This window comes from Oncorhynchus kisutch, linkage group LG5, assembly GCF_002021735.2.
Source record: "Oncorhynchus kisutch isolate 150728-3 linkage group LG5, Okis_V2, whole genome shotgun sequence".
In the NCBI taxonomy this organism is placed as follows: domain Eukaryota; kingdom Metazoa; phylum Chordata; class Actinopteri; order Salmoniformes; family Salmonidae; genus Oncorhynchus; species Oncorhynchus kisutch.
This window is the reverse complement of record NC_034178.2, coordinates 25611749-25633653: the sequence shown is the minus strand read 5'-3', so window position 1 is coordinate 25633653 and position 21905 is coordinate 25611749. Positions and strand designations below refer to the sequence as shown.

Genomic DNA, 21905 nt, shown 5'->3' with positions numbered 1-21905 from the left:
GCTGCTCTGTCTGTATGCTACTTCTTGCTTGTTCTATGTTGCTATTGTCTATATTGTAATTGTTTTTAATAACCTGCCCAGGGACTGCGGTTGAAAATTAGCCGGTTGGCTAAAACCGGCACTTTTACTGAAATGTTGATTAATGTACACTGTCCCTGTAAAAATAAAAATAAACTCAATTAAAATAAAAAATATATGCGCTACAGTCAATTATGATTGCATGTCTACTTATATTAACTATAGCATTATTAATATACGCCTACTGTATGATAGCTAGCAAATGAATTAGCTAACGAAGGTTAGCCTGCCTAGCTACTGCTGAAGAAGGAACATGTTATATTTCTCCAATTTCTGAAAGCAAACCGAACAAAAACATCATTACTTTTATGAGACCTGTTTGTGCATTAGTAGCGCAATTTCAAACTTATTTACATTAGTTTTTACTTTTCTAAAAAGTTGACTCCATATCGACGTTGAAGTTTTAAGTTTTGGTGGACTTTTCTTAGCGGATGTACAATCATCGCAAATTGAATTATGGGGCGTTTCAAGGCTCCGAAGTGAACATAATTGTACACTCGCAAACTCCATTTCAAAACGAGGGCTGAGGGTCTTAATCTGCAAACTTCCCTTGCTTGGCTAATCATTTGGACCGACGACAAATATGGCCGTGGGGATTCCCCCAAGGGCATAAGGCGAGGGTAAGTGGACGAGGGTGTTTGAAACGCAGACTTTGTTATTGGTCTATTTAGTTATACCGCCTGGTAATGTCGCTAGGCAGGTGAAAACTATATCCCACCAAATCAGGCTGAAATTTCAAGCAGTGTTTTCAAACCGCTCTTACACTAAAAGTGCATTATCATTTTCACAATTTCACAGAATTATTCCAACCTCATAGTGTGGAAATATATAAAACAGAAGAAAATCCATGTTTTTGACTGTACTCAGCCTTTAATATTCACTGTGTCCTTTCACCCCTTCCCGTCCTCACAGTAAACCTCAGCTGCTTCAGGGAGTATACGCCATGGGCTTCAACCGCCCCTCCAAAATCCAAGAGAACGCTTTACCCTTGATGCTCGCAGAACTGTGAGTTTACAGAGAGCTTCCTCTAGATTTGAGTTAAAACATGAGATCACTACCAAGAGTCTACCTCCCTCACTCTCTTGCTCTTCCCCATTTTAAGACGGCTGCTTTCGTCCTGGCCATGCTCAGTCACGTCGACTCCAACAACAAGTTTCCTCAGGTAAGTCTGACCTCTGAACCCTGACCTCTCTGTGTCATATTCATTAGGACACACAGTTCCAGGTAGTACGTCCAAACGCGCCTAATGAACATGACCCAGGTGTAAAGGGGCAAGACTGCATGTGTGTGTCTCCATTGTTCATAGTGGCATATTTTGGGCATTAGCAGGTGAGATGTTTAATACCACTTTTATCTAACACCTTCCTCTCTCCTCTCCTCTTGTGTCTGTGTGTGTGTCTCCCACTTATGAGCTGGCCCTACAGACAGGGAAGGTCATTGAGCAGATGGGGAAGTACTACTCAGAGGTCAAACTAGTCTACGCCATCAGAGGAAACAAACGTAAGTCTATTACTTAGTCCTTTACTGTCTCTTAAAAGAGGTTGCAAAATGCTAGTATAAAATAAAAATCCAGGTTAATTCATGCAAATTTTAAATGGTTTTAGTTAAGTGTCTATGGTATCAAAAATCTTTTGACAAGCAATCTAAGTAAAGTCAGTCTGAACGTCTCAGCATTGGTTTGGAGTTGATAGTGAATGAGGAGAGTTCGAGAATTTGATATCTTTTTTTCCCTAGTGTATGGACCTTTTTGCCATCCGAAATGCATTGATATATCCATAGCAACGGTGCAATTTGCTCTACTCAATGAAGCGACATAAAGAGAGGTGTTTTTCGTCACTCTAAACTCTGACAAACAGCTGTTATTGGTAGAATAATTATGTTCTAGATTCTGTTCCAGATTTTAATAGCACAGAAATAGACCAAGATGTCATACCCTCTAAGTTTGTGTGAGTATCCATAGCAACAGCTCTGTTTGGGCTGCATAATGATGAAACATAAGGGGGCTGTTAGCTAGCTTTTGTTTGTCACTAAACTCCTACAAACAGCTAACTTTTTATTGGTAGAATATATTTTTTGTTCAAACCAGATTTGAATAGCAGTATATGAAGATTTCATACTCTAAGTCTTTGACTTGTTGGGGGAGTGGTCAAAACAGCAGTTGTTTTGGAAATAAATGTGTTAAAACAGATCTATTGTTAGATCCGTAGCTGATATATATTTGTTCAAACAGATTTGAAAGAAATATACGAAGATGTCATACCCTCTAACTTTTTGTCTAACTTGTTGGGGAAGTGGTCAAAAGGTGTTGTTTATAAAAAGTTAGGTAAAATGTTGTTCATGCCGTGTTACTTAAACAGCTGTAAAGTTTTATTGGTATCAGATAATTCTGTTAATATTTCAGATTTGTATAGCAGAGAAATACAGGAAGATTTCATATGCTTTAACTTTTTGTCTAAGTTAACTGCGAAGTGGTCAAAGTAGCTGATATGTCAAAAGTTACCTTGTTTACAGTGTATGTTAGTGATGATGTCACAATGGGAAGTTTTAGAAGAGCCAAACTCAACTGGTGGACTGCGATCCGGGTCCGGGCCCAGAGAAGGGTCAATCCGGACCGGACCACATCGCATTTTGTTACATGAAGTTAATAAATTATTTTTAGACAGCTTTTTAAAAAATCTACCGGGCGCAGTGCTCTAACTCTGCAACCTCTCTCTCAAAGCAACGGCCACCTACTACTAGTGCCCCGTCTAATCTAATCACGTAGTTATATGCAAATACAAGAAACTGCGTCTTACGCAATTACATCAATCCAAATATCCTCTGCGAACCTTGGGACAGGTAGACGGAAAGAAACAACGTTTTGACCGTAGTTCACAACTGTTAATATCACAGATAGAAGGAACTTAGTTACCAGTATCTTTGTTAATATAGCTTGTAAAAAATAAAGGTTGACTCTGAAAACCGTATTTTCAAAGACAATTTGATGGAACAGCATGTATTCATTCTCCCCGTAACTAGCACAAAACTAGCACATATGTGCCTGATATGCATTGAGTCCTTAGCTCTTGTGAAAAGTCCCGATGTTAAGCGCCATTATGAGCCCAGACATAGTAAATTGGATCAGATGTATCCCCTGAACACTGAGGTGAGAACAAACCAGATTAACCAACTCAAATCCCAATATGAGATGTTCACCAAAGTCCTTGTCAGTTTCCTGACAGCCCAGCAATGTGCAATGGATTTTTCACTGAGGATAGCTTGGGTTTTGGGAAAACACCAAAAAACATGTTCAGACGCTGAGATGGTAAAATAATGCAGGTGTAAAGTTGCTGACACCTTGCTTGAAGGTAAACAAAAAGATGAGCTCAGGGAGAAGATCAAACAAATCCCACTGTCAGATTCCACAACAATGAGGACTGAAATATTAGCTGAAGATTTAACTTCACATCTTGATGAAGGCCATTCAGAATGCAACATGCATTTCATTAGCTGTGGCTAAATCAACAGATGACACTGATTATGCCCAGCTTCTGGTGTTTTGTTAGAATCCCTTCTTTGTTTCGTTATGAAATCTGTGAGGAGCTGTTGGGCTTAACAAATCTAGAAGCACAGACGCGGGGAGAGGATATCCATGAGGCCATCAAAGGGATAATGACAAAAAAGGGGGATAGATCTGAAGTCCGTGGTCTCCATCACCACAGATGACGCTCCAGCCATGATAGGAAGAATAAGGGTACTGGTTGCACATTTGAAAGAGGACCACCCTGACCTGACATATCACTGCATCATTCATCAATCGGTCTTATGTGCCAGTCTGGGAAAATAATAATATTCTTGAGGTCATGACAACGATGATTAAACGGGTCAACATTTTGAGAGAAACATCAACTGCAGCGAGGCATTCTGACAGAGACCAATGCCAGTTTTCAGGACTTACTACTGCGCAATGTCAGATGGCTCAGCAACAGCAGGGTTTTGGAACTCTTGTGGGCCATTTGGGAAGGAAAACAAAGCTTTTGTTTTACTCCGAGAGAAAGAGTGACCAGGCAACTCAGTTTTCTGAGTTTTTGGAAGATGAGAAGATGGAAACAGTTGCATTTTTGACAGACATTACATCACACCGTTAATCAACTGAATGTTAATCTGCAGGGATGGGACGACACAGTGTATGATATAACGCAGTCCGGGCTTTCCAGAAGAAATTGGAGCTTTTCCAGAAGGATCTCCAGGGAGAACTTACTTGTCCACTTCCCAAATCTTCTGGTGTAAATGCAGGGAGAGAAAGGTGTTTCCAACCGTGTTGATTTCATCCAGAAGCTAATGGATAACTTCATGGCTCACTTTGATGACTTCACTATTGGAAGAGAACTGCTGCTGCTCATCCAGAACCACTTCTTGGTCACAAATATGACAAAGTTGTCAGAAGCAAAACAGTTCTTCAGATTGGTAGGTGTTGCATCACTGCACATGGAGTTGATTGAGCTGCAAGAGAATGTGGCTTCGAAGGAGCAGGCTGGTGATTTAACTTTGTAACCTTTTGGGGAAAGATGCTACCTGCAGCTGATGTCCCTGTTCTCAAGAAACTGGCACTCTACATCCTGACCATGTTTGGCTCCACATACAGCTGTGAATCAGTCTTCTCCACAATTAACTTATTTTAAAAACAAATACCTCACCAAGCTCACCAATGAACAACTTCTCCAGTGTCTGAGTTGATCTCACACTTTTGTGCAAAAGTTCAAAGCATTGGTAGGAGATTTCTCTCACTGATGCAATGGAAAGGCCCAGAGTGACTTCTACATGAATATTGCATGGCCCACAGTGATGTTAAGATTCGCATTCAGATGATTATTTCTGTTCAACTCTCCCTCCTTCTCCAGAATACATGCAATTTATTTAAGTGTTTTTAATTCAAGGCCCATGTACAATGGTTCACAGTACACTTTTTGCATAAGCAATTATGCAACCACTTTTATTCTTCAGCAATGTTGAATGTTGAAATAAATTAAAATGCTTAGTCTCATTTAATGTACATTTTATATAACAACATGTCGACAACTGTCTTACTACGCTGTACCACAGTGCCGATAAAGGACGATGTCAACCTGGACCATTGCCACTTAGGAAATTTGTGTCACTGGACCTTCTCAAAGAGTAGTTGACTACCCCTGCTTTAGTGTTGAAAAAATAAGTCCCATTAAACTGAATGGCTGGACCAAAAGAAAGACTAATTATGAAAGATGTATGCAAGCAACCTAACCCAGATTACACATTATAAAGTTTATATCTATTGTTTTTATTTTTGTTGTTGTTGTGTGATTTGGATTAATCCCCTCTACCACACGGAACCCCACTAATCTACTGACGGAACGCAAGAGGTAGCTAACAACAGACCTCCATCCTATGCTAGCTTGCTACCGATGCCCTGGCTAGCTGTCTAAATCACCAACCAACCTCTCCACTCACCGGACCCTTTTGATCACTCGACTAAGCATGCCTCTCCTTAATGTCAATATGTCTTGTCCATTTCTGTTCTGGTTAGTGTTTATTGGCTTATTTCACTGTAGAGCCTCTAGTCCTGCTCACTATACCTTATCCAACCTATTAGTTCCACCACCCACACATGCAATGACATCTCCTGGTTTCAACAATGTTTCTAGAGACAATATCTCTCTCTTCATCACTCAATACCTAGGTTTACCTCCACTGTATTCACATCCTACCATACATTTGTCTGTACATTATACCTTGATGCTATTTTATCGCCCCCAGAAACCTCCTTTTACTCTATGTTCCAGACGTTCTAGACGACCAATTCTCATAGCTTTTAGCCGTACCCTTATTCTACTCCTCCTATGTTCCTCTGGCGATGTAGAGGTGAATCCAGGCCCTGCAGTGCCTAGCTCCACTCCTATTCCCCAGGCGCTCTCTTTTGACGACTTCTGTAACCGTAATAGCCTTGGTTTCATGCATGTTAACATTAGAAGCCTCCTCCCTAAGTTTGTTCTATTCACTGCTTTAGCACACTCTGCCAACCCGGATGTTCTAGCTGTGTCTGAATCCTGGCTTAGGAAGACCACCAAAAACTCAGACATTTTAATTCCAAACTACAACATTTTCAGACAAGATAGAACTGCCAAAGGGGGCGGTGTTGCAATCTACTGCAAAGATAGCCTGCAGAGTTCTGTCCTACTATCCAGGTCTGTACCCAAACAATTTGAACTTCTACTTTTAAAAATCCACCTCTCTAAAAACAAGTCTCTCACCGTTGCCGCCTGCTACAGACCACCCTCTGCCCCCAGCTGTGCTCTGGACACCATATGTGAACTGATTGCCCCCCATCTATCTTCAGAGTTCGTGCTGCTAGGCGACCTAAACTGGAACATGCTTAACACCCCAGCCATCCTACAATCTAAACTTGATGCCCTCAATCTCACACAAATTATCAATGAACCTACCAGGTACCTCCCCAAAACCTTAAACACGGGCACCCTCATAGATATCATCCTAACCAACTTCCCCTCTAAATACACCTCTGCTGTCTTCAACCAAGATCTCAGCGATCACTGCCTCATTGCCTGCATCCGTAATGGGTCAGCGTAATGGGCCACTCATCACTGTAAAACGCTCCCTGAAACACTTCTGCGAGCAGGCCTTTCTAATCGACCTGGCCGGGGTATCCTGGAAGGATATTGATCTCATCCCGTCAGTAGAGGATGCCTGGATATTTTTAAAAAATGCCTTCCTAACCATCCTAAATAAACATGCCCCATTCAAGAAATTTAGAACCAGGAACAGATATAGCCCTTGGTTCTCCCCAGACCTGACTGCCCTTAACCAACACAAAAACATCCTATGGCGTTCTGCATTAGCATCGAACAGCCCCCGTGATATGCAGCTGTTCAGGGAAGCTAGAAATCATTATACACAGGCAGTTAGAAAAGCCAAGGCTAGCTTTTTCAAGCAGAAATTTGCTTCCTGCAACACTAACTCAAAAAAGTTCTGGGACACTGTAAAGTCCATGGAGAATAAGAACACCTCCTCCCAGCTGCCCACTGCACTGAAGATAGGAAACACTGTCACCACTGATAAATCCACCATAATTGAGAATTTCAATAAGCATTTTTCTACGGCTGGCCATGCTTTCCACCTGGCTACTCCTACCCCGGACAACAGCACTGCACCCCCAACAGCAACTCGCCCAAGCCTTCCCCATTTCTCCTTCTCCCAAATCCATTCAGCTGATGTTCTGAAAGAGCTGCAAAATCTGGACCCCTACAAATCAGCCGGGCTAGACAATCTGGACCCTTTCTTTCAAAAATTATCTGCCGAAATTGTTGCCACCCCTATTACTAGCCTGTTCAACCTCTCTTTCGTGTCGTCTGAGATTCCCAAAGATTGGAAAGCAGCTGCGGTCATCCCCCTCTTCAAAGGGGGGGACACTCTTGACCCAAACTGCTACAGACCTATATCTATCCTACCGTGCCTTTCTAAGGTCTTCGAAAGCCAAGTCAACAAACAGATTACCGACCATTTCGAATCTCACCATACCTTCTCTGCTATGCAATCTGGTTTCAGAGCTGGTCATGGGTGCACCTCAGCCACGCTCAAGGTCCTAAACGATATCTTAACCGCCATCGATAAGAAACATTACTGTGCAGCCGTATTCATTGATCTGGCCAAGGCTTTCGACTCTGTCAATCACCATATCCTCATCGGCAGACTCGACAGCCTTGGTTTCTCAAATGATTGCCTCGCCTGGTTCACCAACTACTTCTCTGATAGAGTTCAGTGTGTCAAATCGGAGGGTCTGCTGTCCGGACCTCTGGCAGTCTCTATGGGGGTGCCACAGGGTTCAATTCTTGGACCGACTCTCTTCTCTGTATACATCAATGAGGTCGCTCTTGCTGCTGGTGAGTCCCTGATCCACCTCTACGCAGACGATACCATTCTGTATACTTCCGGCCCTTCTCTGGACACTGTGTTAACAACCCTCCAGGCAAGCTTCAATGCCATACAACTCTCCTTCCGTGGCCTCCAATTGCTCTTGAATGCAAGTAAAACTAAATGCATGCTCTTCAACCGATCGCTGCCTGCACCTACCCGCCTGTCCAACATCACTACTCTGGACGGCTCTGACTTAGAATACGTGGACAACTACAAATACTTAGGTGTCTGGTTAGATTGTAAACTCTCCTTCCAGACCCATATCAAACATCTCCAATCCAAAGTTAAATCTAGAATTGGCTTCCTATTTCGCAACAAAGCATCCTTCACTCATGCTGCCAAACATACCCTTGTAAAACTGACCATCCTACCAATCCTCGACTTTGGCGATGTCATTTACAAAATAGCCTCCAATACCCTACTCAACAAATTGGATGCAGTCTATCACAGTGCAATCCGTTTTATCACCAAAGCCCCATATACTACCCACCATTGCGACCTGTACGCTCTCGTTGGCTGGCCCTCGCTTCATACTCGTCGCCAAACCCACTGGCTCCATGTCATCTACAAGACCCTGCTAGGTAAAGTCCCCCCTTATCTCAGCTCGCTGGTCACCATAGCATCTCCCACCTGTAGCACACGCTCCAGCAGGTATATCTCTCTAGTCACCCCCAAAACCAATTCTTTCTTTGGCCGCCTCTCCTTCCAGTTCTCTGCTGCCAATGACTGGAACGAACTACAAAAATCTCTGAAACTGGAAACACTTATCTCCCTCACTAGCTTTAAGCACCAACTGTCAGAGCAGCTCACAGATTACTGCACCTGTACATAGCCCACCTATAATTTAGCCCAAACAACTACCTCTTTCCCAACTGTATTTAATTTTAATTTATTTATTTATTTTGCTCCTTTGCACCCCATTATTTTTTTTATTTCTACTTTGCACATTCTTCCATTGCAAAACTACCATTCCAGTATTTTACTTGCTATATTGTATTTACTTTGCCATCTTGGCCTTTTTTGCCTTTACCTCCCTTCTCACCTCATTTGCTCACATTGTATATAGACTTGTTTATACTGCATTATTGACTGTATGTTTGTTTTTACTCCATGTGTAACTCTGTGTCGTTTTATCTGTCGAACTGCTTTGCTTTATCTTGGCCAGGTCGCAATTGTAAATGAGAACTTGTTCTCAACTTGCCTACCTGGTTAAATAAAGGTAAAAAAAAATAAAAAATAAAAAAAAAAAAAGTTTGAATGGCGTTTCTAGCTTAAACGGTGTAAGAGGAGTAGCCAGCGGAAGAATAAGAATGAGAAGTAGTATGACGAAGAGCTAAAGTCGGGACTTTTGCTTCGCAAGTCTCACCTAAATACACAGTTTGGTTTGGGTTAGCACTATAGTGAGAAAAGGGTGATCCATCTTCCTCTCCCCCCAGTGCAGAGAGGCACGCAGCTCCAGGAGCAGGTAGTGATTGGGAAGCCAGGCACCATGCTGGACTGGTGTCTGAAGTTTAAATTCATCGACCCCCCCCCCCCCAAGAAGATGAAGGTGTTTGTCCTGGATGAGGCTGATGTCATGATTTGCTACACAGGGACACCAGGACCAGAGCATACGCATTCAAAGGTACACATGCGCACACAAACACAGAGATCCCCTCCTCCCTCTGTGTTTAAGGATATTGGCAAAAAAAAAAAACACACCACACTGACCCCTGACACACTGACCCCACCATACTGACCCCCCCCCTTCTTGCGCTCTGTATTTTAGGACGCTACCCAAACAGTGTTCGATTCTCCTGTTCTCTGCCACGTTTGAGGAGATGGTGTGGAACTTTGCCCAGCGTGTCGTCCCAGACCCCTAACATCATCAAGCTGAAGAGGGAAGAGGAGACGCTGGACACCATCAAGCAGTACAACGTCGTCTGTCACGGGGCCATCACCATTGCTCTGGCCATGATCTTCTGTCATGTGAGTTAAGAGGAGTTATTCGGGGCGAGTCATCTGGATGTTTGCAGGTGCAGAATCACTAATCGTTATCACATGATGAGTAGTTATTTGGGAAGCAAGGTGATTTGTAGATCAGTGATTCGGAGCTGTCTGTCTCCAATGTAGTCGATCTCAAACACACACAATGTATTTTATTTATTCTCAGATAAGGGATGTGGAATCAGGGCATTTTCAATCCCAACTGCCAAGCTTTAAATCTGAAAATTGTTAAATAATGTAAGCAGTATTACCAAATTGCTTACACCTATTTGATAATCTCAGATCTACACAATGGGTTAGGGGAGCAGTTTCAAGTGGGTAGGGGGTTGATTTGGTATGTGGTGTTCCTCTCAGTATACTTTATCACCCTTCCCTGTCCTCCCTCAGACAAGACTGTGGGCTGGCTGGCAGGTGAGCTGTCCCGGGAGGGCCACCAGGTGGCGCTGTATCAACCAACCATACTAACGGGAGCTTTGAATGCATTTAACTGAATTGAATGATCTGTATGTGGAAATTGTCTACAGTATAGGACTCTCAGGGACAATACAGACATGCATCAGAACACATAGACCTGAGAGCTCTTTTAGAGACAGACTTTCAGTTAAGGTAGTCATACAAGAGCAACTCTGACTCCTGCACATGGCTGTAGTAGACTGATTCATTACACAGGTCTATCTCTACTTGGAAAACTATTGTGTACACTACCTTTTTTTAAATGTTAAAATCAAATTGTATGTCACATGCACCTGAATACAACAGTGAAATGCTTACTTACAAGCCCTTAATAAAAAATGAAGTGATAAGTAATATAGAAAATAAAGTAAAAAATAATTAAACGGCAGCAGTAAAATAACAAGCGAGGCTATATACAGGGGGTTCCGGTACAGTCGATGTGGAGGCTATACACAGGGGGTACTGGTACAATGTGGAGGCTATATACAGGGGGTCCCGGTACAGAGTCAATGTGGAGGCTATATACAGGGGTACCGGTACAGAGTCAATGTGGAGGCTATATACAGGGGGTACCGGTACAGAGTCCATGTGGAGGCTATATACAGGGGGTACCGGTACAGAGTCCATGTGGAGGCTATATACAGGGGGTACCGGTACAGTCGATGTGGAGGCTATATACAGGGGGTACCGGTACAGTCGATGTGGAGGCTATATACAGGGGTACAGAGTCGATGTGGAGGCTATATACAGGGGTACCGGTACAGTCGATGTGCGGGGGCGCCGGTTAGTTGAGGTAATATATACATGTAGGTAGAGTTAAAGTGACTATGCATAGATTCTAAACAGAGTAGCAGAAGTGTAAAAGAGGGGTCTGGGTTTGATTAGCTGTTCAGGAGTCTTATGGTTTGGGGGTAGATGCTGTTAAGAAACCTTTTGGACCTAGACTTGGCGCTCCGGTACCGCTTGCCGTGCGGAGAGAACAGTCTATGACTAAGGTGGCTGGAGTCTTTCGCATAATAGGGCCTTCCTCTGACACAGCCTGGTATGAATCAAATCAAATGTATTTATATAGCCCTTCTTACATCAGCTGATGTCACAAAGTGCTGTACAGAAACCCAGCCTAAAACCCCAAACGGCAAGCAATGCAGGTGTAGAAGCACGGTGGCTAGGAACAACTCCCTAGAAAGACCAAAACCTTGGAAGAAACCTAGAGAGGAACCATGCTATGAGGGGTGGCCAGTCCTCTTCTGGCTGTGCCGGGTGGAGATTATAACAGAACATGGCCAAGATGTTCAAATGGTCATAAATGACCAGCATGGTCAAATAATAATAATCACAGTGGTTGTCGAGGGTGCAACAGATCAGCACCTCAGGAGTAAATGTCAGTTGGCATTTCATAGCCGATCATTCAGAGTATCTCTACCGCTCCTGCTGTCTCTAGAGAGTTGAAGACAGCAGGTCTGGGACAGGTAGCACATCCGGTGAACAGGTCAGGGTTCCATAGCCGCAGGCAGAACAGTTGAAACTGGAGCAGCAGCACAGCCAGGTGGACTGGGGACAGCAAGGAGTCATCATGCCAGGTAGTCCTGAGGCATGGTCTTAGGGCTCAGGTCCCCCGAGAGAGAGAAAGAAAGAAAGAAAGAGAATTAGAGAGAGCATACTTAAATTCACACAGGACACTGGACAAATATTCCAGATATAACAGACTGACCCTAGCCCCCCGACACAAACTACTGCAGCATAAATACTGGAGGATGAGACGGGAGGAGTCAGGAGATACTGTAGCCCCATCCGATGATACCCCCGGACTGGGCCAAACAGGCAGGATATAACCCCACCCACTTTGCCATAGCACAGCCCCCACACCACTAGAGGGATATCTTCAACCACCAACTTACCATCCTGAGACAAAGCCGAGTATAGCCCACAAAGATCTCCACCACGGCACAACCCAAGGGGGGCGCCAACCCAGACAGGAAGACCACGTCAGTGACTCAACCCACTCCTAGGGACGGCATGGAAGAGCACCAGTAAGCCAGTGACTCTGCCCCTGTAATAGGGTTAGAGGCAGAGAATCCCAGTGGAGAGAGGGGAACCAGCTAGGCAGAGACAGCAAGGGTGGTTCGTTGCTCCAGTGCCTTTCCGTTCACCTTCAAACTCCTGGGCCAGACTACACTCAATCATAGGACCTACTGAAGAGATGAGTCTTCAATAAAGACTTAAAGGTTGAGACAGAGTCTGCATCTCTCACATGGGTAGGCAGACCATTCCATAAAAATTTAGCTCTATAGGAGAAAGCCATGCCTCCAGCTGTTTGCTTAGAAATTCTAGGGACAATTAGGAGGCCTGCGTCTTGTGACCGTAGCGTACGTGTAGGTATGGGTAGGAGCAAGCCCATGTAATGCTTTGTAGGTTAGCAGTAAAACCATTAAATCAGCCCATTCCTTAACAGGAAGCCAGTGTAGGGAGGCTAGCACTGGGATAATATGATCACATTTTTTGATTCTAGTCAGGATTCTAGCAGGTGTATTTAGCACTGAAGTTTATTGGGTAGGCAGAGGGAGTCTTGAAGGGCATCAAGGAATCTTTGGGTTGTCTGAGAATTTATAGCACGACTTTTGATGCTCCTTGGTTGGGGTCTGAGCAGATTATTTGTTGCGATTGCCAACGTAATAAAATGGTGGTCTGATAGTCCAGGATTATGAGGAAAAATATTAAGATCCACAACATTTATTCCGTTGGACAAAATGTGGGGTGGCCAGTCCTCTTCTGGCTGTGCCGGGTGGAGATTATAACAGAACATGGCCAAGTTGTTCAAATGTTCATAAATGACCAGCATGGTCGAATAATAATAAGGCAGAACAGTTGAAACTGGAGCAGCAGCACGGCCAGGTGGACTGGGGACAGCAAGGAGTCATCATGTCAGGTAGTCCTGGGGCATGGCCCTAGGGCTCAGGTCCTCTGAGAGAGAGAGAGAAAGAGAGAATTAGAGAACACACACTTAGATTCACACAGGACACCGAATAGGACAGGAGAGGTACTCCAGATATAACAAACTGACCCTAGCCCCCGACACATAAACTACTGCAGCATAAATACTGGAGGCTGAGACAGGAGGGGTCAAGAGACACTGAGTGAAAGAAGAGTGAAATAATGTGGTGTTTTGAGAGGTTTTACAAAGATACTTTGGTAATTGTTGGGTTCAGGAGTATATGCAAACTTGTATCAACCTTTCATTGTGCCTCTAGTACAGTAAAGTGTTCAAATCACAACCTCTGATAGTTAGTTTCAGGTTTTTCCCTCAATGCGTACTTCTATGGCAAAAGGGATATGGAGAAAACACTACTTTTACTACTTTTTTTATCCAATAAAATACAGTTAAATAAATATAAATGCAACAATTTCAAAGATTTTACTAAATTACAGTTTATATAAGGAAGTCAGTCAATTGAAATAGATTTGTTAGGCCATAATTACACATTACACATGACTGGGCATGGTTGGCATGGCTGCCAGGCTTGCTAGGCTTGCCAGGCTTGCTAGGACAGACCAGATAAAACTTCAATTAGCACTGAGGTGAGAGGAATCAAGGTGGCACTCCGTCTGCCCAACCCAAATCCAGAGATCTTTGAAGCCACCTCCCGTTGTTCAGAGACCATCCACTGACATTTTCTACGAGAAAAAGCTGCTCCCAATTGGATGACACCTACTCCTGCTGCACTGCTGCTTGGATTCCACCTGTTCACCGTCTGCCCTGGCCCATCTCCCCCTGTCTGGTACAGGTACCCCTACCACTCTCCCGAGCTTTCGCTCGCCTCCAGCACACACGCACTGCTGGGGAAAGTGACCCTGACCTTACAATGGCTAGCCCCAAATTGTTACACATTTAAAAAATGTTCTTGTGCATTTTGTTATTTGCCTCATGACTCCTGCATGCTTTGTTGACTATGAACTTTATTGTTTACCCAAACGTGGGACAGACTGTTTGTTCCCTCACTCGGGACTCTGACTCTATTGGTTACACAGACTTTTGGCCTCCCATCCTATTCTAACCTTCTCTCACCGGCTTTGTATTCATGTTATCTGATGAAATTGCTGTACAATATGATCTTGTTGCCATCTGGTGCACATTCATAATCATAAGTTATGAACTCTTTCTTTCTCTCTCTCGGAGGACCTGAGCCCTTGGACCATGCCTCAGGACTACCGGGCATGATGACTCCTTGCTGTCCCCAGTCCACCTGGCCGTGCTGCTGCTCCAGTTTCAACGGTTCTGCCTGTGATTATTATTATTTGACCATGCTGGTCATTTATGAACATTTGAACATCTTGGCCATGTTCTGTTATAATCTCCACCTGGCACAGTCAGAAGAGGACTGTGAGATATCAGCTGATGTACGAAGGGCTATATAAATGAATTTGATTTGATAAATCAACACTGCAGAGCTCTCCCTGTCCTCTGCCGTACCTTGATTGTATTACTGCCAATTATATGTGGAAATGTGCATGTACACCCTGGCCCATCTACTGTTGCTAGCACCAATTCTGACTTGTGCTCTGATATCTGTTCCACTGATTTGTGCTCTCGTAAAAGCCTGTGTTTTCTGCACATTAACACTAGAAGCTTATTGCCTAAAATGGATCAATTGAATGTGGGTTCACAGCTCCAATCCAGATGTGTTGGTCATTACTGAGACGTGGTTAAGAGTGTTTTGAATACTGACGTTAACCTTTCTGGTTATAACCTTTTTCGGCCAGACAGATCTTCCAAAGGTAGGGGAGTGGCAATCTTTACCAAGGATCACCTTCAGTGCTCGGTTGTCTCCACCAAGTCTGTCCCCAAACAATTTGATTTGCTGGTTTTAAGCATTAAACTTTCAAAAAGCTCTTTGTTGACTTTTGCTGGGTGCTATTGTCCTCCATCAGAACCGGCCCTTTACACTAAGTCTGAATTTAAAACCCTAAATCTGTAAACACGGGCACCCTCATTGATATCATCCTGGCCAGCCTGCTCTCTAAATACACCTCTGCTGACTTCAACCAGGATCTCAGCGATCATTGCTTATGTCCGTAATGGGTCCGCGGTCAAACGACCACTGTCAAACGCTCCCTAAAACAATTCAGCGAGCAAGCCTTTCTAAATCGACGTGGCCCGGGTATCCTGGACGGACACTGACCTCATTCCGTCAGTAGAGGATGCCTGGTTATTCTTTAAAAGTGCTTTCCTCACCATCTTAAATAAGTATGCCCAATTTAAAAAAAATTTAACTAAGAACAGATAGCCCTTGGTTCACTCCAAACTTGACTGCCCTTGACCAGCACAAAAACATCCTGTGGCGTACTGCATTAGCATCGAATAGCCCCCGCGATATGCAACTTTTCAGGGAAGTTAGGAATCAATATACACAGGCAGTAGGATTCAATATACACAGGCAGTTAGGAAAGCAAAGGCTAGCTTTTTCAAACAGAAATTTGCATCCTGTAGCACAAACTCCAAGAAGTTCTGGAACACTGTAAAGTCCATGGAGAATAAGAGCACCTCCTCCCAGCTGCCCACTGCACTGAGGCTAGGAAACACTGTCACCACTGATAAATCTATGATAATCGGGAATTTCAATTAGCACTTTTCTACAGCTGGCCATGCTTTCTACCTGGCTACCCCTACCCCGGTCAACAGCTCTGCACCCCCCACAGCAACTTTCCCAAGCCTCCCCATTTCTGAAAGAGCTGCAAAATCTGGACCCCTACAAATCAGCTGGGTTAGACCATCTGGACCCAATCTTTCTAAAATTACAGGCCGCAATTGTTGCAACCCCAATTACTAGCCTGTTCAACCTCTCTTTCGTATCTTCTGAGATCCCTAAAGATTGGAAAGCTGCCTTGGTCATCCCCCTCTTCAAAGGGGGTGACACTCTAGACCCAAACTGTTAAGACCTATATCTATCCTACCCTGCCTTTCTAAAGTCTTCAAAAGCTGGTCATGGGTGCACCTCAGCCACGCTCAAGGTCCTAAACGATATCATAACCACCATCGATAAAAGACAATACTGTTCAGCCGTCTTCATCGACCTGGCCAAGGCTTTCGACTCTGTCAATCACTGCATTCTTATCGGCACACTCAACAGCCTTGGTTTCTCAAATGACTGCCTCGCCTGGTTCACCAACTACTTATCAGATAGAGTACAGTGTGTCAAATCAGAGGGCCTGCTGTCCGGACCTCTGGCAGTCTCTATGGGGGATTTCACAGGGTTCAATTCTCGGGCCAACTCTCTTTTCTGTATACATCAATGATGTCGCTCTTGCTGCTGGTGATTCTCTGATCCACCTCTACGCAGATGACACCATTCTGTATACTTCTGGCCCTTCTTTGGACACTGTGTTAAAAAACCTCCAGGCGAGCTACAATGCCAAAGAACACTCCTTCTCTGGCCTCCAACCGCTCTTAAATGCTAGTAGAACTAAATGACTGCTCTTCAACCGATCGCTGCCCGCACCCGCGCGCCCGTCAAGCATCACTACTCTGGACGGTTCTGACTTAGAATATGTGGACAACTACAAATACCTAGGTGTCTGGTTAGACTGTAAACTCTCCTTCCAGACTCACATTAAGCATCTCCAATCCAAAATTAAATCTAGAATCGGCTTCCTATTTCGCAAACAAAGCATCCTTCACTCATGCTGCCAAACATACCCTCGTAAAACTGACTATCCTACCGATCCTTGACTTTGGCGATGTCATTTACAAAATAGCCTCTAACACTCAGAAAATTGAATGTAGTCTATCACAGTGCCATCCGTTTTGTAACCAAAGCCCCATATACTACCCACCACTGCGACCTGTATGCTCTCATTGGCTGGCCCTTGCTTCATATTCGTTGCCAAACCCAAAGGCTCTGGGTCAACTATAAGTCTATGCTAGGTTATCTAAGCTCACTGGTCACCATAGCAGCACCCACCCGTAGCACACGCTCCAGCAGGTTTATTTCACTGGTCACCCCCAAAGCCAAATCCTCCTTTGGCCACCTTTCCTTCCAGTTCTCTTGAGTTTGACTGGAACTAATTACAAAAATCACTGAAGCCTTATATCTCCCTCACTAATTTTAAGCATCAGCTGCCAGAGCAGCTTACCGATCATTGCACCTGTACACAGCCCATCTGTAATAGCCCACCCAACTACCTCATCCCCATATTGCTATTTATTTTTTTGCTCCTTTGCACCCCAGTAGCTCTACCTGCACATTCATCTTCTGCACACCTATCACCCGTGTTGAATTGCTAAATTGTAATTATTTTGCCAGTATGGCCTATTTATTACCTTACCTCCCTAATCTTACTTCATTTGCACACACGGTATATAGACTTTTTCCTATTGTGTTATTGACTGTATGTTTGTTTATCCCATGTGTAACTCTGTGTTGTTTGTGTCGCAGTTGTAAATGAGAACTTGTTCTCAACTGGCCTACCTGCTTAAATACAGGTGAAATAAATCAAATACGTCACACAGTTCACAAAATTCTAACACATGCTCCGCCGTTTCCTCCACTGAACACTCATCACACATCACACAGACCTATCATCTACAACGTGGCATTCAAACCTGTGTGCCCAAGCCGTAGTCTACTCCACACAACTTCCTCTTTCCTACTGTACACCCCATACTCCCCACGTTTTCCTTAACCGACCGGTGCACATGATACAATTGCCTCCCCTTACTCGTAACATCCCACTCCCTTTGCCAAAGACAGAGCCCTTTTGCCCGGATCAAGGACTTGACTCTTAGCCACCACATCAGCCTCCACATCCACATGGGCAGGAACTCAGCAAAAGCTTACCACCACTCCCATCCTCTTCAATCCCATCAACAACACTGTCATCTCCACAAACAAGTCTCCCCTATCTGACCTACCCGTCTTCACACTACTCAACACTGCAGCCTAATCAGAGCAGATCACCAGTGGTTTCACCTCCTCCACCCATCTCAAACCTATTATCATGGCCATCAACTCGGCTGCATACCCTGACATATAATCAGTTAAACTGCTAACATTGAAATCTGGGATATACACCCCTGCCCCCACCCTTCCACTGACTGGATCCTTTGAAACATGTCCTTAAAAACAAATAAAACCGATTATCTGGGGCCTCCCGAGTGGCACAGCGGTCTAAGGCAATGCAGTGCTTGAGGCGTCACTACAATCCCGGGTTCAATCTCGGGCTGTTTTTCAGCCGGCCGCAACCGGGAGACCCATGAGGCGACGCACAATTGGCCCAGCGTCGAATGGGTTAGTTGGTGTGGTCCGGAGGATGCATAGCTCTTGACCTTTGCCTCTCCCAAGTCCATATGGGAGTTGCAGTGCTGGGACAAGACTGTAACTACCAATTCGTGAGAAAAAGGGGTAAAAAGTATATATCTCTCCACTCCCAGTTCTTTCCTACCTTCAATCATATCCACACAAATACATTGGGGAGCACGTTCCCCAATGCAATTGCCGGCTCTGTCTCTCTCTCCCCCAGTCCATATTTTATCACTTTCTGCCCAATTGTCCTCTCATACACCCTCTGCTTACCCACTTACATTCCCCAGATGCCATGACCACAAGATGTCCCTGTCAACCATGACCACAGGATGTCCCTTTCAACCTTGCCCAGTACGCTAATGCAAGTTTATTTTGTCAATTTACATTTCAGTAATTTAGCAGACGCTCTAGTCCAGAGTGACTTACAGTAGCAAGTGCATACATTTTCATTTCTACTGGTACCTCGTTGGAATCTAACCCACAACCCTGGCATTGCAAGTGCCATGCTCTACCAACTGTGCCACATGGAACCGCCTTATCCTCAGTTGCAGTTCTCCACTGTCCACCTGCAATGTCTAATCAGGTGTCATCTTGAAGGCACCCACACACAATCTCAGGGCCCTTGACTGCACCCTATCCAGGAGCTCATGAAGCGTTTTGGCTGCCGATCCACATACAAAGCACCCATAATCCAAAGATGACCTGATCAATGCATGGTACATATACAACAGTGTTTTCTATCTGACCACTGCCCTCAGGAGGTTCAGCAGCTTCCTACACTTCATTTCAATACACTCAATATGTCTCTTCCACGTAAGCCTCTCATCAAACCACATACCTAAATACTTCAACTCAGACACCCTACCTATAGTTGACATTGGAAGTTTAGATACACTTAGGTTGGAGTCATTAAAACTCGTTTTTCAACCATTCCACACATTTTTTGTTAACAAACTATAGTTTTGGCAAGTTGTTTAGGACATTTTTCCAACAATTGTTTATAGACAGATTATTTCACCTAGAATTCACTGTGTCACAATTCCAGTGGGTCAGAAGTTTACATACACTAAGTTGACTGTGCCTTTAAACAGCTTGGAAAATTCCAAAAAATTATGTCATTGCTTTAGAAACTTCTGATAGGCTAATTGATATAATTTGATTCAATTGGAGGTGTACCTGTGGATGTATTTCAAGGCCTACCTTCAGACTCAGTGCCTCTTTGCTTGACATCATGGGAAAATCAAACGATATCAGCCAAGACCTCAGAAGGGGGGCGGAGTGTGTATCCGACTGCGTTTTCCATTAGCCATGCCGTAACGTCGACTACGGAGTTATCACATACCGGCATCACAAGCCGTAGTTAGCTAGGGAGTACCAGAGAGGGGAAATATTTGAGACGCCTATTTATCTTCTGTCTTTATTTAGATAAGCTTTATCTAGCTAGCTAGACATTCTGCTTACAAAGAGCTCAAATCTAACCATTTTTTTTACAGCTTTATTTATAGATGAAACAATGATTTTCCTTTCATCATTTTAAAAATTCTGTTCCACTGTTCAGACCAGCAAAATAAAGTTCTGAACCGGTTCAAACCCCCAAAAAGTGTGTGTGGGGGGGGGGGGGTTGCATTTAACTCTACATTAAATTACTTCACCAATGGATATAGCAGCTTGCTATGGAGCGGGCAAGCCGTGTACATGCATTGGACAAACTAGTGCGACTGAAATACTGTGTGTGGGTTAGGAAAGCGCTGGGCATTTTATGACATGCATTATCTGAATTAGGCCCACAGAATTATACCTACAGAGGAGTGGCTTCTATGAAGGAACTGAGGGAATCCAAATTTATGTTTGGTGTCAATTTGACCAATATTCATCAATCCATGATGGGAGAGAAGTCATGACTTGTTATTGAATTGTCGTAGCTAAGATTTTGGCAAGAAACGTGGCTTGCTGGCCTTAGACACCAATCACGTATCGTTAGCTAGGCGTTAACATGGATAGTACACAAATTTTGATTGGTTTACAGTTTAGTACTCTGCAGTGTTTGTCTGAACAGCTATCGACCATAAAAGTACAAATGGAAAATGGAAATAAATATGCACAATGTAAAAACCAGCTTCTTCCTCGAGATAGATTGATCTATCACCTCGAAAACAAAAGCATATAGTTTTCTATGGCCCACTAGTACATTTATTAGCTATTCAGCATTAGCTGCAATTTGGTGGATGACTCAAGTAGAGGTGTAAACTATAAAAACGGAGTGGAAGGTCACATATCTTTATAGAAGGCAAAGTAAAAACCCAAACCGGTCCGTACATCAATACCGGTATATAGTAAAATATGGTATACCACCCAGCCCTATTAACAACGGCAAGTTTGTGGGTTCACTTCTTGAAACTGCACAGTTGTTTTGGATAAAGGCATTTGCTAAGTGGCATGTATTATATACCTGGAATAAAAGTCTGAATTCCCTCTCGTTCTTGCTGGTGGATTTCACGTACCCGGCCAATGTCAGCACCGGCAGCAGAGACCTGAAAGGCAAGCTGCTGAAACACAACCCTCTCCACAGGCTCCCTATCCAGGGTGTCCTGACCCATCCCTGGGTGGAGGAGAACTCTGCCAAGACGCCAACCGCCATGTCACACAGACCTGAGCAAAGCAAATGAGGACTGAGATCCTAATAGGGTAGGGTTGAGAAAATTAGGAACTCCTAGGTTGTGTCTAAAGTGGAAACATATTTCCTATATAGGGCTCTACTTTTGACCAGGGCCCACAAGTGCCCTATATAGTGTTGGATCCTGTATTTTACATTATAGCCATTACCATATATATGATTGAATATTATCTGCAGTTGGCTTGTGTGGATGTATGTATGTGTTATGCAACATAGCTGACTTGAAACATTGTTAAAAGTATCAGGGCCATGGGACTTTCTCATGATGGAAAAATACAGACAAGCATGAAGACAGGAACTGTTCAATGAGTTGGGAGGGGGGCACATTCAGAGCGGGGTGTTGCGAGAACAAGCGGTCTTTTGTTAGATAACAGGAGCCAGGTGCGAGATAACGGTATGGAGCATGAGAGCCTGGATGTTCATCACAAGCAAGTTACATCTATCAAAGAAGCGCCAAGAGGCGGGGACCC

General features: G+C 44.0%; 1 pseudogene; it reads left to right on the top strand.

Moving 5' to 3' along the window:
* The first annotated feature begins 996 nt into the window (after nucleotides 1-996).
* Nucleotides 997-10830, top strand: LOC109890801 (ATP-dependent RNA helicase DDX19B-like; annotated as a pseudogene).
* The last annotated feature ends 11075 nt before the right edge of the window (nucleotides 10831-21905 follow it).